Source organism: Oryzias latipes, chromosome 15, assembly GCF_053564925.1.
Source record: "Oryzias latipes strain Hd-rR chromosome 15, Olatipes_Hd-rR_3.1".
In the NCBI taxonomy this organism is placed as follows: domain Eukaryota; kingdom Metazoa; phylum Chordata; class Actinopteri; order Beloniformes; family Adrianichthyidae; genus Oryzias; species Oryzias latipes.
Window position 1 is genome coordinate 27,955,148 of NC_136251.1, and position 12,994 is coordinate 27,968,141.

The following is a 12,994-nucleotide window of genomic DNA, read 5'->3' on the forward strand; positions in this document are numbered from 1 at the left end:
TGCTGCTTTTTGTCTCAACAAAGTCCCTCCCCTTAAATCTGAGATTAGCCATATCCATGTCTCCAAATGCTCCACTGTGTGGAGATTAGAGCAGATTAGAAGGTTGTGGCGCTCCATGTTGCCACTGGGTGTTAAAGCATTCCAAGCCTCAAGCATAAATGACATGTATGACCTCTTCTACACGGATAATTACATTTCTTTGAAACAATCTGAACCTTAGAGTCACTTCAATGGGGTTAAAAATTCTTTCAATCAATATTATTTTGTATCTGTGCAAGTTCATGTGCAATCCGACTGTAAAGCCTGCACCAGCAAGATGTTTGAGGGACCAGAAGACTCCAAATCTTTAGTCATCACTCTGCATTTTTGGGTGACGTAATGCCTACTGATGTAAGGCTGAGGCATCCTGAGAGCAAACCATTCAATGCTACCCAACTGTCCCTCATAAAATGGGGTTTCTTATATTTTAAATACAAAAGAAAAATTAAACAATAATCTGTTTGGGATAAATAACTCCCTGGCAAGTAAAGGAGATTTTATTTCAGCACAAAAGCAAGTGGAAAAACAGGACTCGATCTCAGATGGATGGGCATAGTTACTCCTGCACCAACAAGGGAGCTGGTGCCCCTCAGGGATGGAAAAGGGAGATGGAAGGTTTGCCTCCCCACTTGGACAACAAGAGAGTCAATTAAGATGCTCTGCCGTGACCTGCTTTTAGTGGACAACACTCTGCTTGGCCCTTGCTCTCTCTAAGGACCTGGGGGCTTGTGGTCCAGGCACTCTGCATGACCTAATCATAGTTACCAACTATTATTGAATTCTTGGTTCATCAGTAGAGAGGGTGTATAATTAAAAACTTGAAGACACGCTGTTTCAACATAATAGCTGGCTCCAGGACAAATCCTTCAGCTGCAAAGCTCTGCTGCTGTTTTTATGGTTGTGTTTCCATTGGGTTCGGTTGTTTTGAGTCTAATTGACTGGCTTCCTCATTTACACAAGATTCTTTTTGGTGCATAACAAAATGTTTTAGTGAATTAATGAAGAGGACAAAGAAGTCTTTAATTTTGAATTTATCTCAAGTTTCTGTGTGTATAAAATCTCTGTTGTCTAAAAGGGTGTAACAATTCATTTTAACAACAATTTGATCCATTTCGTTCAATGCTGACAATATGAATTGTAGTCAATCTTGGTTCAAAAAAGATCCAATTCATTCACCCCCCCCCCCAAAAGAAAAATAAAAATCAATCCAGGACATCTTTAGCCAAAACTTCAACCAGTGTGACTCAGGGATAAAGACCTGGGTACTGGTGATGACATCTTCGAGATTCCTTGTATTTCTTGCAAAATAATCAAGTGTAAATTAAATGTGTACAAACAGACAAGTAAACAAGAATTATTGGCAAATCTATTTACATGTCTTTGCATAATTCAGAGTTTTTCCACTCATTGGACTGTAGTGATGGTTATATCTTTTTTTTTCATGCCATCATGTGTGTTGTCCGCTGGGATTGGTCGTTTTTACATTATAGTAAAATAAACCCACCTTGCCTCAATCCAAATGATGTGTTCCAATATTAATAATAGATTTATTTCATTTTGAAATAATTGTATAATGGTATAAGTTGATATGATAAATCTGGTTGGATCATAAGAATATAAATGGATTAATTGCTACACCTCTAGCATTACATTTTTAACTAATTGGCTGTCATGCCACCTAAATATACTTTTTTGGATTCCAGAATAACTGTATCTGCTTACATTCGTTACTATTTGCATATTTGTCTCAAGTGATTGCCTAAAAGGAAATGAATGTTGGTACTCTATGGAAATATTGTTTGCAATATGTTAACAATGAATTATTAATATGCTGCTGAATCTATTAACTACACTAAACTGTTAAGCTGCTCATATGCTGATTATACAATTGGGGGTATGAAGGGCTGGGAGAATGCATGTTTCCTAAAAAAACAAACATCATTTTTCCTTTGTGTTGAACTTGAAAGTCTGTCATTGATTTATCTGGAAAAATGGAGAAAATTACCACGATCAGGATCTATGAAATGGAGTTGGAGTGTGATGTATTGTTTTTGTAGGCCCAGGCATAATGAAGTTCAGACAGTATCAGCTTTAAGAAGCAGATCTACCATTTATCATGGATAGAGTCCCAGAGGTGATAGTCTTCTTTCTCTGCACTGCATACACAATTCGATACTCATATTTTCTTCTGTACCTGCTATTCAAATTCACTTAACGTGAATACAGGAGATGCAATCAATACGGAATATCTTTTTACATCTTTTAATTATGGATCAGTTGGCATTTCTGTCTATTGCATGAAAAGACAACAGCCATTGCAACATAGCAATCAGTCACGTTGCATAAAACCAAAACCTACATGTGGTACACATGTGTGTGCACTTCTACCAGAACCATAGCACAAATTGGAAGCACATCCACACAATCCTCAGTGATTCTGCGTTTTACATGTGATGTATGTCAGAAGCAGCCTTAACATGTGCTTCAGTAACTGCTGCACAATTGGCTTTTGTATTTCAAAACTTTGCAGTTTGATTAAAGTCAGTGAAGCAATTTAAGTAATTATAATCAATTTGAATGCTCTCCAGCTTCAGAGCTAAATGGTTGAGCGGATTAGAGACCATGCTTGTTGTTGCTGGCACTGCTGCAGAGAAAAGTAAACTGATGGAGAGTGGAAATAAAACAAAATATTGAGGGGGGAAAATGAAATAATAGAAGAAAAGGAGCAAAGGGTGCAAGGGGAAAAGAAGGAGAGTGAAAGGACAGCAAAATCCGATGATTTCCTGTGTTGACTTGCTTCTGCCGTGGTGTAGAATAATATAATAACTACCATGTATCTGAACTGATGTCATTATGTGATAGTGTAAGGATGACAGTATTGCTGCTTCTGTGAGGCAGCGGAGATGATAGCTGCCCTGATAAGGATCCGAGTACATGTTCCTCTTCTCTGGAGGGAGCGTCGACAGTTATTGACCCACAAGTGGAGGAGTAGAGATCAGAGATTCTTTTTTTTATTATTATTCCTCTTTGCCGCTTTTGCATGAGAGGACAAACACTATTCTTTGTGTGTGTTGGGGGTATTTAACTTGCTTGACCCTATAATGCTTGACCTCCTTGACTTTCCTTTCATCCTGCTCTTCCTTCATGCTCTGTTCTCGTCATTTCTCCTCATCTTCCTCTTTAGTCTGGAGTCCATCTAAGCAGACAGGAGTGGGCAGCCTCTTTTGTGCTGCTCTGTGTGGCTTCAGTGGTGACCGGGCTACAGTTGGCATGAAGGGAAATGAGACCTGACTGTGCGTGTAGTGGACATTGTGAGGTTAGCGTAATAACGTGTCCAGTTTCCGAGTTACAGATTTGGAAGATGGGGAGGCAAAAAGGAAAATCAGTCTTGTCCTTTGGCTCAAGGGGTTTTGTGTTCCTCACATTTTAACTTTTCCAGGATGAGTTTAAATCTTCACCCAAAGGGTGTGCAGTGGCTCTAACATCAGATTTTGTCCCCCTCTCTTTTTAACCATTTGATTTGGTTTTGTGCTTTTGGCTTTTCTAAGACAAACCCTTTAATAGCCAAAATATTTTGTTAGGAACGAGTAACATTAATTTAACACAACACACAAGTACAAAACAGTCGCCTAAATACTTACTTGACTAGTATAAAACAAGTAAAAAATTAATTGAAGAAATGATTGCTTAAAACTTTAACAGTATGTTCATAAGATCTCATTTCTTGCCCATGATAAAAAAAAGTTTAAAAAAAATAAAAGTCTAGTTTTTAAATATTTTGAAAAAAAATGTTTTAAATAGAGTGACTCAAAATCAAAATAACTTTTTATAATTTTCCTGGCAGCAACAAGACCTTACGAGAATACAAATGGTACAAGCAAATAAAAATAAACAAATATAGCACAATTAAGTGGAATAAAGTCACATTTTTCTCAAATACTATTTTAGGAAAAAATAATAAAATAAGTGGTGCAGTTTAATCAGTCTTTAGGGAACACTTGTTTCAAAATGTACTTATGTAAATATACAACAGCAAATATAACTTGTTCGTTTAAAATCTTTATTCAAATAAAAACATTTTTACTTACATCACGAGAACAGGCTGACTGATTCTCATTTAAATTGTTTGATGGGTTTTTAAAATTGTATTTTTATTTATTACTCTTTAGCTTCCTGAAATTCCAATGCATTACAACATTTACCTTTTTTGAAAAATACCAAACACTTCAACCTTCGATTTCAAACTGCCACCAAAATGCATAGAAACATTTTAAGTCTCACAATAATTTAGTATGATATATGATTTGTTTTTCAGGCTAAAGGTATATTGTTTTTATTTACATTTAACTGTGTTAAACGTTTAATTGATCCCATCAAGCACCCACATGTTACATTTCTAGAGATAAAAAAATACAAATGTGAATATTTTTTTACATCTGTAATACACAACTCAACCATGTGAATGTTTGCAAAAAAGCTATTTAGCAGGTATAAGAGTCCATGTTCTCCAACGGAGACCCTGATTCGGTTTTGTACTAGTGACTTTTTTCCATGCAGGTTTTTGATTAGTGATGCCCCACCTCCAAAAACAGAGTTGCTTCTTCATTAAGGGTTTTGCCCTGCCACTGTATGAAAGTGTGGAGGGGCTGTTGTAGCTGAATGTCAATGTGTTAGAAGATGCACAAAAATGAGTCTGAATGGTTCTTCAGTCCATTTTGATTGACTGCTTGAATGACTTACTTCTCAGTTTGGCAGGAAGAGAAAAAAAAAAGAAAGAAAGCGGAAAAGGCCCAACTGTTTTCATGAGTTAAGTGTAGATCAAGGCTGCAAAAGCATTTGGAGAATTTTATAGTTTATTCTAGAGAACCTGTAATGAGGAAGTGGGTATCTCTGAGGCAGTCATGCCTTTAAAAAATAAAAACACTTTGCACTCTGATTCTCACAAACGCACACAGACTGGCACTCCAGCAGATCATTCTTCAGCTCTTTAAATACTCTGAATAATTTTGATTGCCTGCTGAGATTGACAATAGCAGAGATGATTTGCTGAAGTGAACATTGAAAAAGGTCCTATTAAAAAAGAGAATTATTACATAATATAATTAAGAATAGGTTGCTGAGAAAGGGCAGTTGTTGAAAAGATATGAGTGTGTCAGTTCAGACTCTGATAACTACTTTATTGTTCAACTGAGGAGACATTCTGGTAGAAACGTTAAGTTATTTCATTTTAAAAAGCCATGGCGAAAGAAGAACACCAATGTTTTCAATGGAATTTAGACGAGAAAAATATAAAACTTCTCTTGAGCATCCAACTTAGTACTAACTACAACTCCTCCTTGGCTCTCTTAGGGGAAAAACAAAATCATGTTTTGTATCAGAGGCAAATTTGATCGACAGTGCTACAATTGTTTCTAGCTTACAAGTTATTATCGAACAACTTTGTTATCATGAATACCGAAGTTGGCTTGATAAATGAGTTGCTATGCCTTCCAAAAGGGGTGACAAACTGTATATTTAGTTTCAATGTATAGATTCCTTTTTGCACTCACAATTGCTCACCTGGAGCAGTGTTGACAGAAAAAAGGCTGGCCCCTAATCCACTCTAATAGGATTGTGTGGGATTTCACCTTCCTTGTTGCTCCTTCCATTTCGCAGAGCCTCGAGCCTGCTGGCACAGACTGATAAAAAACACGCCTGTCTAACACCTAAGTGCAAGCTAAAATTAGCATATATGTTCTAACACAGTGTTGAAACACAATTCATGCCCACACGTTCCTTTTTTTAGTCCATGTTGATATGCATTTGTTGGTGGTGGATCGGTGTGCAACAGAGCAAACCCCCGGTTTGATACCCTACAACTGCATTTCCTGTTGATAAAGGGACGTATCACTGCACACCCATTGCAGGATTGGAAACATGCATTTCAGCACAAAAACCTGCATAGCGTTTATTTCTAGGGATTTTTCTCCTTACAGTTTCTCTACAAAGGCAATATTTAGTGCAAGGTCTATAAATGTGGAAAAAAAAAATCTCAAAAGCATTAGTACTCAAGCAGAAGAGTTTGCGTCTCCTAAAATAAGCATTTTGACACACAAAACATTTTAATATACAAATAACATAGCATTTGAGCAAAAATTATCTAAAAACATTCGCCTTTTTAACATTTATTTATATAATTTTAAACATGTTACTTTTCTCTTATAGAAAATAAAAAGGTATTTAACTCAGCTACATGTTCCCCGGCATGGATGTGTTGGATATACAAATTCTAAAATAAACTGTTTGAATGCTGACTTACAGGCTGCAAAGCTAGACTAAACTGACAGAAAATAAAAGTGTCTAAAATTTTTAGCTTTTTGTATTTTTTTGTATTTGAGTTATTAATAATAATGCAACATTGCATTGAGAAAAGAGAACTCTATTAAATTAAAATTTGAGAAATGTTACTCCAGACATTTTTTGGGGGGTAAAAATAAACTCTACTTTTATTTAGAGTCCAGATTAGTCATAAACTGGCAGTGGACGACATATGATTCCAGAGACCAGGCTTGGTTACAGAAACTTTGACAGTTGATAAAACGTTCACATGTAGAAACTAATGAACAAATGAAGCAACAGACAGATGACCAGACAAGCATGAACTGAAAACCAGACACTTAAATGCACTGAGGATGATTGAGCAAAATTAGAACAGCTGTTGATAATTAAAAAAGTAGTACCTGGTGTGACTGTGACAAGGAAAACAGAACATTTCAAGAACCAAGGAATTATAACTAAAAAACAAATCCAACGAAAGGACACAGTCCCCATATTATTGTGCTATTCAAATAAAATTACCTAGAGGCACAGGAGCACACAAAAAGAAGCAGAAATATTTTAGCAAAACTGTTTTGACAGATTTAATGTTATATGTGTATATATATATATATATATATATATATATATATATATATATATATATATATATATATATATATATATATATATATATATATATATATATATATATATATATTTTACATGTAGGCCATTATTTGAATATTTTGTTAAATTGCTCCACCTTTGTATGTCTGATGCATTAAGACCTCTCAAAGTCCTGTTCTAAGCATGAAATAAACCTGTCCAGTTTTAGGAACCAATAGTTTATTTCTCCTGATATCTGCAAAGATTGCTTGACTTCTGGTTTTTCAAAAATATTTTTCAAAAGATTTTGTGTCTGAGTTACTTTTTGAATAGTTGTGAAGTCCAAGACAACTGTCAACATTCATCTATTTAATTTCAAATACTTATTTTGGTTTTCTCTTTATAATTCAATGCTTAAGTTAAATCGTCAAATCAAGAATTACACTTAAATTGGACTGAGCGACAGAGAAAACATTCTCTATCCTTCACATTGGCTCTGTCAGCTCTGAAGGGAAGCTTCTGTGTCATTGTGCTGATACAGTTTGGGCTACAGATGGTGATGGGCAGCCACAGTTGTCTCTGGTCTCAGATCAGAGCTTTGGCCCTGGATGTTTTTGGTTTTCTGCCTCACTTCAGCTGTGTAATTATCTCACACTTGTCTTTTTCAGTAATTAGAACTGCAGTTGCATTTCACATCTGTTGGTTCCCTGGTGGAGAAGACAACAGCCTTCTAGAGACCATTTTGATGCTGTGCTCAGTACACACTTTTAAACACACACTAGCTAAATGCAGTGACATCTGATGGCACATTATCGGTGTTACCAGATTTTCAAGCATGAGAAGTTTGATAATTGAGTGATGCTTGTTTTTCTTTACATTTACCTTGGATATTTTTGCACAAACATAACAGTGGATGCAGAAAAATCCCATGAACAAATTGCTGGCAAACAAAATGGCAGACCTGAACCCAGAGAAAGAGAGCATTGTGAGGAGCAAATGAGGCAAGTGATGATGAGAGAGTAAATTAGAAGCTGTCGATACTGTGAGACACTTCTATCAGAGGAAAGGCTGTTGGCGAGGGAGGCAGATATGCAGCTGGTCGGGGTTACAAAGGGCCTGTTTGGTGTATTGCTCCTTCAAGACACTGGGTCTTGTCAGCTCTGCCTGGATGGTCCAGTCGGCTCCACAAGGCAAGGGCTCATGTTTTACTTTGGGTTCTAGAGAAGGGAGCATGGCAGAGGATGGGGCTGAAGGGTGAAAGTGTCACCAGCCAATTGAGTGTTCATGTCATAATGCTACCAAGCCCAGAGGGTCAAACCTTACCTTAACCATGAATTCATGGTGTGCTGCCATAAAAAGCGAGGGTGGGTGCTATGGCTGCCCCGGGGCTGTGTTATGATGCAGTCAAGACTTATCCCTTCAGAACAGCGTGAGTGTAAAATATGCTGAAAGTCTGCTACAGTAGGATGCAGACACCTGTCTCTTCATTTAAAATATCTTTAATACTGTAGTAAAAAGTGGGTTCAGAGTTCACGTTGATACACTACTAAGTACGTATGACCGTACGTGGTTCTCTTCAGACAAGGACCCTGGAGTCAACCTTCCAACCTTTTGGATAGTAGAGGTATAAAATAGACAAAGTAGAATAAAGGAGCAAGATTGGCAGTCATTTTATAGACAAGGAAAATATATACTAGACATAGCAGACACTTGCACTGGTACTGTGTGCACAGGCAATGAAAAAGATCTTAGACTTTAAATCTTAGTCCCATGCACCCTTACAGGGGATTGGCCCATACAGGTACGGCGGGTGTTTGGGTTGTCCAGGAGGGTTGTAGACAGGAGTAGCCACATCTTAATAGGAGCGCAAGTAGGTCCATCAGATGGCCTGAGGCTTGTTCAACCACCTCAAGGGATGTCATGAAAAGTGAACGTACCATTGTTGTGTGTATTGTGAAGTATTTGTAAGGATAATTTAACTTGCAAGCACTTGTGACTCACAGGTGACTCCGTTGTACTGTGCCCTTACCCCACAGTCTAGTCATCAGTAAGGTGCGAGTACTGGCCGCCAACTGACAGCACATGAATGCTGTACGCATACAGTGTGAAGGTGATATCTATTGCCCATAGGATGTCCAAACTATGCCCACACAATGCAAACACAAACTTTGCTCTGATTGTCTATCAGTCAAACTGCATGGTGCCCGCAAGGAGCGCGCACTTATCCCAGGAACAGCACTGACCGGCACCTAGCGTACTGCACAGAACTGGTCGTTGTATGATGTACCAGCATCTTACCGTAATCACTGCACTAAACAGGCATTCTTGATGGCTTTTAGCATATGGTGTTCACACTGGACTGTCCCTCCTTGAGACAAGTACATGTACTTACAGGCTTGCTGCAAATTGTCCAAGAGGTGAAAATCTCGCAATTCTTGCTCCAGGCTTTTTGTTTCACAGCTCTACTCCGATAAATGAAAGACTTGGTGTCAAATAATACCAGCCGAGTACAAACTGCAATTATTAAGTTTCCCTCCATGATCAATTTTCAAACAGTTGTTACTTATGTGTTTTGAAAAGGACGCTGTCCATATCTCACGACCAAATCCAATCCCTGGTTGGTCAAAGGTCTTCTGGTTTAACTTTTAATGGATGCATGTATTGTACATAGGACCCGAAAAGTGACTTAAAATCAAGCGAAGACACGCATTAACGAGACACATGAAAGTGAGTGAACGCGGAAGCTCAAAACGTGCAAATTTCCATTGACCTTTCTTTTTTTGAGCGAAGTATTATACACCTTTGTGTATTGAATAGGTGTTCACTACAACAAGTTGTCCGCAGTACGGCCGCAGAAAAAATTTGTACGAACTTTTTCGCTCTGTGGGCAAACAGTCTAGGACCTTGATATTTCGTGTGGGTCACCTGCATGCTCCGTAGAGGCATCCATAATGGTAGTTTTGACCAAGGCTTTAGTTATGTTGTACAAATTGAAAAATAGTTGGTCAGATCTTTGGCAAAAAATTGTTTAGAATAAATCCTCACTTCAGATCAATATACTGGTGCAATTTAAACTACAATGATGTGCCACATTTGCCTATTTGACAATGTAAATGGTTGCCAGGGCAACAACTTTAATTTCAGAGATACCGTGTCCCCCCTCTTTCTTTCCCCATTTTCATTAGGTTCTATAGCTCCTGTAATTGTGAAGCCTGTATCTTTTACCCTCTAATAAGGACGGCCAATCATAGGGGCAAGCAGCAGTGTCCCACTTTTAGTCTCCACTTAATTCAATTACATCAAATTAGCAAGGCAGGAAGAGAGGAGGCAGAGAGAGAGGATTAATCCTTTGCAGCTTATGTAGACAGGTTGGGCCCCGTCAGCTGTCCTCTGCAAAATTGGTGCTTTGGGATTGTCTTCATTAGAAGAAGCTTAAGGCTCACAGGTCACTGGATATAGTTAAAACAATAGTGTAGAAACAGCTAATTAGCCTATTTGGTCCAGTCTTGCATGAATCCCAGGCATTTGAGGCTTTTAAAATCAGTTTTTAACAGGGTTTTTGTTTGTTTATTTATTTATTAAGTAAAAGCAACCAACGTGGATAATAAATAATAATAAAAACTGCAACTTCACAGGGATTTAAGTATTTTCTATCAAACATATGGAAAAGTAAATGTTTTTCCAATTATGTTTACCCCCCAAAATTAGATATACAGATACTGAATTAACATTTGGCCAGTAGTTACACATTAATCTCTTGGCCATGAACTGTAGAGCTGTTTATATGCCAATGCACCCTGACTTATTAAGGCAACACATAGTAAGTGAGAAGTCTGAGCTCTCAGTTGATTTAGCTATTCTGCCCTCTCGGCTTTCTGCTGACAAGGAGAACAACTGTAAGTCCAGTCATCTGATAAAACCGAAGGGGGGTTTATTGCTGAAAAAAAGAGCACAACAGCATAAAAAAGCAGAGCAGAAAATGGTAGAAAGTAGAATTTCTGTTGTGATCTCATTTAATGACAGAACTGCTGCTGGTCTATTTTGCTGCCATGTTCTTCGGTTTCCAATCCATCTTCAATAAAATGTTTCGGTTCTACATAATCAAACAGAATCCAACTAATTCGATGTTTGCTAATCAAGTTAATGTTTGAATGGACATTGGAATCATAAAGCTAGTGATTGTATGTCATACATGTTATAGCTCCAGTCTTGAATTCTAACGCCTCCTGGTTCTGTGTTAACCATCTATCCTATTAGAAGAAAGTCAGTTGTTTGTGTTTGAAGAGGATTAAGCGAAGTCAACAATCCGCAGTCTTCTCAGTCTCCCGAAGGGTTGTTCATGCTCCACTAAAGGCAGAGAAAGTTTCCCTCTCTTTTTCTGGGGATCAACACTCCAGGGTTAGGTTTGTATTGTTAAAGGGTTGTGCTGAAGTGGAACTCTGAACATTATAATGGAATGAAGATTGGATTGAGACTGGCTGCTGAGTTCCAGGGAAACCTTGCAGTCTCGTTTGCGCTCTCCAACAATCTATTTCGTTCATCAACTGGAAAGATTCACAGAAAACATACAGTGACTACCATGTCTAATCCAGTAAAGTAACAACCGCCTTCATGTTTTCACCTTGATCCACCATTAGTAATTATCTTGACATACAAAATATGTCAATCAAAATTGAAAGAGGAATAAATTACCTAGAAAAGCTATTCATATTGTCAGACTGGGGGTGTTTTTTTTCCTTAGTTATATTTTTTTCCTTATTTAAATTAAATATATATCAATGCGTTGGATGTCGAGCGGCGTGACAAAAGCTTCGTGTCACATTCTCTTTACATGAAGACTATGAGGTTTGGAATGGGGGGGTGGGGTGATATATATATATATATATATATATATATATATATATATATATATATATATATATATATATATATGGGGTGGCCGTGGTGCAGCGGTTGGGCAGTCGACCCATTATCGTAAGATTGAAGGTTCGATTCCCGCCTTGCACGCATATGTGTCGAAGTGTCCTTGGGCAAGACACTGAACCCCACTTTGCCTCTGGTGGTAGGTTGGCGCCAGTGTTCGGCAGAAGAGCCGCCATCAGTGTGTGAATGTGTGTGTGCATGGGTGAATGGGGCTGTGACTGTAAAGCGCTTTGGGCCTTCGACAGAAGGTAGAAAGCGCTATATAAGTATACGTCATTTACCATATATATATATTGGCGGTTGATTTAAAATAGGCTGAAAAAACATGTAACAAGCAACAGAAAATTGAATTATTTTCAACCAAGCTAAAATACTTGTGTGCATCCTGGGAGACATGTCAGAACAAGACTGAACTAACCCAAAACCAGGAAGACCCAAAAAGGCTGATAAAGGCTCAAAGCCCTGACCTTATACCCAGGAAAAACATTTAGAAATGTACAAGAGCTGCAGAGTTCAGTTACTTTATTCTGGTGATAAAATGGACCGGCTGAGAAGAGGGAGAACATGAAAAAATAAGAAAAGTCTCAAAATAACCTGATCGCAAAATCTAACAATAAACACAAATGCCAACCCAAAGCAAAACAAGAAAAAGTGCTAAAATCACACAATCTCTCAAATAAGAAAACGACAAAACACTTCAGTAGTTTAAATTAGATTTCAGAATTACATTTTCTATTACATAAAATGCAACAACAGTAAAGTTTTTGTAAACAAAGAGAAGTCCTCTTATAAAAGGCAATATTCAATCTCATGATCCAGAAAGGGATTCAGCAGGTTCTAAAGGTCGATGGATGAGCACAGAACTGCTTTGACTTCTGAAATAATATTAAATAGAAACATTAGTATTTGCTGCTTTCTTCTCTAAATGTGCTACTCCTGTGGACTCAGTATTCTTAAGTTAGTTGAAATAAACAAACTTACATTAGAGATGATGCAAACTGGCTCATGAGAGTTTAATAAATTAATCATGGCTGTCACAACTTGAAAAATGATGCATACAGTGCAGAGAATATATAAATATCCTTATGAGACATCAGACGTCTTACAAAAAACGTAAAAATGTCCAGTT

General features: G+C 37.6%; 1 protein-coding gene across 50 annotated transcripts in view; it reads left to right on the forward strand.

Moving 5' to 3' along the window:
• Positions 1-12,994, forward strand: part of LOC101159771 (neurexin-1a) — a 310,837-nt gene that overhangs the window by 199,286 nt on the left and 98,557 nt on the right. The gene's annotated exons all lie outside the window — the stretch shown is intronic.